Source organism: Cupressus sempervirens, chromosome 8, assembly GCF_028749045.1.
Source record: "Cupressus sempervirens isolate cs-2001-9-10 chromosome 8, ASM2874904v1, whole genome shotgun sequence".
Lineage (NCBI taxonomy): Eukaryota > Viridiplantae > Streptophyta > Pinopsida > Cupressales > Cupressaceae > Cupressus > Cupressus sempervirens.
Genome location: NC_143125.1, coordinates 257,544,004 through 257,549,316, shown reverse-complemented (window position 1 = coordinate 257,549,316; position 5,313 = coordinate 257,544,004). Strand labels below are relative to the sequence as shown.

The following is a 5,313-nucleotide window of genomic DNA, read 5'->3' as shown; positions in this document are numbered from 1 at the left end:
ATTTTGATGAAAGATTATTTAAAAAGTGTTTTTCTTTAATGTAGGAGAGTAACAGATGATTGACATCTTTAGATTAGTTAAAAATACAATTGTCTTTGGAGGATGTTTTAATGATTGATGTGACAATATAGACAGTTCAATAAATTTATTCTTATTCTTATATTTTTTTCCCTCATTTTCTAGATTTTAAAAATGAGAATAATCCCTGGCAAAATGCTTTCAGCAGGAAAAATAAAATTATATTTAGAAATTGACTTTAAAAATATTAGATCAGCTAAACTTTAGAATTATGCATTCTATTTATCATGTCAATTAATTGCAGGGGTCTAATGAAAACATTAGTTTCCTGCCTATAAATAGTAGAGACTAATAATGTGACCCATAAAGTTGTCTATAATGCACCAACATTCCTTTACATGGGACACACTATGGGCTAATGATAGATAGATGTTGTTGATGTGTCAGTCTCTTACTATGTATATGTTAGTCATTATCTATATGGCACGTATAATGGAGTTAATCCGTATGTTATGTAACATGTATTGGAGCTAGCACTAATCACTCTATATATGATATGTATGAGTAGTCATCCCATGTATATCTGATCAAGTTACTCTCTATAGAGGTGAGAATTTATGAAAAGATGTAACCTTTGTATATCGTGCATGTTTGTATATTGCTTGATAGCAATTAATTATTGGACTAAGTTTAACAAAAAAACTTGGTTTAATAAGAGATGTCAAAGATCTTATACCAAAGGAGAGACTGAACTCCATGTAACTTTCAATGGAGAATTATAGATCCTCTAGCTTCCCTTGAGTAGATACATGGGCATGAAGAGTTGTCAAGACCACACTGATTTAAGAAATTGTGAAATCGACGTTTGCTCTATACAAAAGATATTTCGTTGAACTTGGCACTTATCTGGGAAACCAACATTTATTCTGGACCAAAGATATTCAGTTGAAATTGATACTTAATTTTAAATTGACATTTGTTGTAAACCAAAGATATGAATTGAATAAAAAAAGTATCAACGACTAAAGTATGGTTGTTACATCATAGTAAATGATAGCAACAGTAATATAGCTTGGAGTTTGGTGTAGGGAAACCTCCCTCTATTAATTTTATATTGTTTAAACTCATGTCCGAAATGATTTATTTATTAAGTCATTGGAACCATAATGTGAAATGGTCTATTTATTATGTTATTGTAATCAGGATCATATGAAATTTGTAATGAAAATCCGAATATGGATAGGAGGGGACATGGGAAGGTAAACAGTTGTAACCATTTCAGGTTGTCTCTAAAAGAAAGACATTATTGTAATAGTAGAGAGAGATCGACAAAGTGGTTAGAGGAATAAGCAATAGGTTGTGAGAGGAAATTGAGCTCTCTGGTTTTAACCAGAGAGCCATTGATGTTTTGTTGACTTTGACATTAAATGAAATGTATTTTTATTAAGTCTTTATGTTTCCTTCTATCGGCTTTTGATCTCTGTTAGGAAGGTTATAACAGTGAACATGAATAGGTTTCTCTCTATTGTTATTTGCACGAAATGTAAATGATTTGTTTAATGTGATGACAGTCTGAAGGAATGGTAATGGAAATGGTTTTATATAAAAAGATGGAAATGGTTTTTATATAAAAAGATAATTAGATAAATAGATTTGAAAATTACTTGATGCCCTCTCCTCGTTAGATTGGTATTAGATCACAGAAGACTCCAAGCGTGTGGATGGATAGAATCTACACAAGGCAGTGTTGGGTTGTTTTGGATTCTTGTTTTGAGGTTTGTGGTTGCAGAATGGTGCCAGTTCGCTCAGCTGCAATGGGTGGACAGGAAAGGTCTACCAAAGGATCATAGGAGATGATCCAGGGCCAGAGAGGATGGTCCTTTGTGTGTCACCAATAGATTGGGGAGAGAGGCATGATGGGACTCCCAGGTGAGGGATAGGATGTTGTGATGCGGCATGGATGAGTGGATTGTGCAATGGCTAAAGCACCATTGGAGGCAACCAGCATAACTCCATTGATAGGAGTCAATTAAAAGAGATAAAGAAAGTGGACGAGGCATCGAAGCAATGATGGTGAAGAGGTGAACATTCTCATCAATGCATATGCATGAGGACAGGGAAAACGTTGAAATTTGGGAGTATGGTGTAGGGGCACCTCCCTCTATTAATTTTATATTGTTTAAACTCATGTCTGAAATGATTTATTTATTAAGTCATTGGAACCATAATGTGAAATGGTCTATTTATTATGTTATTGTAATCAGGATCATATGAAATTTGTAATGAAAATCCGAATATGGATAGGAGGGGACATGGGAAGGTAAACAGTTGTAACCATTTCAAGTTGTCTTTAAAAGAAAGACATTATTGTAATAGCAGAGAGAGATCGACAGAGTGGTTAGAGGAATAAGGAATAGGTTGTGAGAGGAAATTGAAACCAGAGAGCCATTGATATTTTGTTGACTTTGACATTAAATGAAATGTATTTTTATTAAGTCTTTATGTTTCCTTCTATCGGCTTTTGATCTCTATCAGGAAGGTTATAACAGTGAACATGAATAGGTTTCTCTCTATTGTTATTTGCACAAAATGTAAATGATTTGTTTAATGTGATGACAATCCGAAAGAATGGTAATGGAAATGGTTTTATATAAAAGGATAATTAGATAAATAGATTTGAAGATTACTCGATGCCCTCTCCTCATCAGAGTTCCACACCCAAGACAGTGTGAACAAATTCATCTGTCTAATGTTGACAAACATAATCTAATCCTATTTATAATCCCAATATCACACACAATTCAAAATCTAGTTCAAACTCACCTACTATTCAAGAGTTCTGAAAAAGGCAGAGAGATTCGCTGTATGCAGAAAAGCTGAAATGGGTAAAAGCTATCAAGTACTTATCCAGACAGCAGCATAGGGAAAAGATAAGCTCAGTCAAAAAGAGAGTCACATAAACTACTCGTCATCCTCAAAGTACTGTTTAAACACAAACAAATTAAAGAAATCAGTGATTCCCATTCATTTGAACATTGTTTTTATACCTTCCATAGTGCACTTACATCACAAACAAATTAAAGAAATCAGAGATTCCCGTTGATTTGAACATTGTTTTTATCCCTTCCATGGTGCACTTACATTCACCTATTCGTTGTCATTCACTTATTTGTTGCGGGCTCATCGTACTTTACAATCTCTGTCAAATATCTTGTGATTCAGCACACATTGAAAAACTAAATAGTTTTTTAAAAGTCTCCAGAAGACTCCTTGTCATCTCCATAAGCCAACCTACTATTCTATATAAATGAAGTAAGGAGAATGGAAGAGCAGGGAAAAAAATGAGGATGGCGAGGAAGAGCGTAAGTCTGAGCGTTGTGCTTCTGCTCTGTGTTCTCTTGATAAGCTTTGGTAAGCTCAGTTATTTTTATGTTCAGACGTTTTCTTTTTGTTAGTGAATGTCATTTCCCTATTTAACATTGAAATATCTATTTTATTGTTCTATAGCAAGTTAAATTGAGATATTGCTATCAAGATTTAATTGGGTAGTTTTTGAGTCAAATTTATTGATTGAGTAGTGAATCCAAATGGAACAGTAAGCACTTAGCATCTAGGTGATGCTAAGTGTCAAGTGTTCCATTTATTCTTATAAGAGATGGATTCATGTGTGATTCACTACTCGTGATATATGGGTGAATGAGTTTGACTCAAAAACTACACAGCTAAATTGTGATAGCAATATCACTATCTATTTCATATTAATATTTTATTTTGCATTCAGTAATCTATTATGAAAACGAGGGCAGGAAACGAGATAGCTATCACAATGAGATAACTGGAGAAATCTGATTTGTATTATGAATCCATGTTTAGATTCATTTATTTCCATGATTATGTAGTTTCTTATATTATGGTATGAAATTTGTTTAACATCAGCGTTCCTAAAAATGAAATTTTCTGGATTCGATTGTGTATGCTTTGTTACCATCAACATTTCAGATCATACTACATGATCTATCATCAGAATGTGTTAATCAACATTCCTATACATCTAATGAGTGCAAGTAATAGCCCTAATTTCTTATATGCATCTAATAATGAGTTTGAGCAAATGTTATTGTTGCAGAAATGGAAGGAGCAGAGGGACGAACGTGTGAGCGACAGCAACTGCAAGAATGTTTGCCGAACCGAGAAATTTCCAAATGGAAGCTGTGATTTCCACGTCGCCAGTCGAAAATGCTTTTGCTACAAACCTTGTTAAATGCTATTGTTTTGATACTGTGTATTTCTCTGTCAGAATAAATTATTGTGGTGTGATCTTGCTTTGCCTTGGAGACTTTACATTGATCTGCAAGGTTGTTTCTAGTGTATAAGATTCACCATTCAATAAATGTGTAGAAATGTTTTTTCTATTTTAATCTTTATATAGCTTTTTTACATCAATTATTTGAATCACACTGTAATGTAATGTTTAAAAATAATACTATTCAATTTGAAGAACGAGTATATAAGATTCATCATTCAAAATGCTTTTAACTATTATAATCTTTATAATAATTTTTATATCATTTATTTGAATCTCATTATGTAATATTAATTTTTTTATAAGATTCAATCCTAATAAAGAAATTATAGTTATGCACATAGTTTGTGATTTAGACTTGATCACCTAAGCTTTCCATAAATCCATACATTGGATCAGGTTGACTAAACAATGGGTTCAAAAGAAGGTTGGCTAAACAATGGATCCAAAGGAAATAGAGTGTGTATTTCATTTCATTATGTTGGGCTAAATATTGAGTGATAAAAATTGAGTGGCAAGGTAAATATTTAATATGAATCTCATATTTCATCTAGTATAAAATAGATTTATTAAGTGACAACAAACATTCTATATGCAAGAGAATTCTAATTAAATATAAAAATGATTTAAAGAATGATAACATTATTATAAATTAATTTTTTTCACATATGTTGGTATGTAAAATTGGTTAAACATATATATTTATTATATTTTATTTTATTCTTATAGACATATGGAGAGAAAGTCTTATTGTTTGTAAAGAGGGGTAAACACTTTGACCTGGAGCTATGAACCAGTGAGGCCACAAACGGGGGACCTCATCCCCATGAGATTTGAACCTTGATGGCAAGGATAACAACATAACAACTTAACTTAGTAGATATGTTCTAAAATTAATATTAAGAAAAAGTGATGTAAATTTCATTTTGTATCTATAATATCCTCTTCACTAAAGCCCTAAAAAATGATGTATGTATAAAAGACTTTACAAA

General features: G+C 32.3%; 1 pseudogene; it reads left to right on the top strand.

The window, feature by feature from the left end:
- Positions 1-3,340: 3,340 nt before the first annotated feature.
- LOC149542444 (defensin-2 pseudogene) lies at positions 3,341-4,461 on the top strand (annotated as a pseudogene).
- Positions 4,462-5,313: the final 852 nt, after the last annotated feature.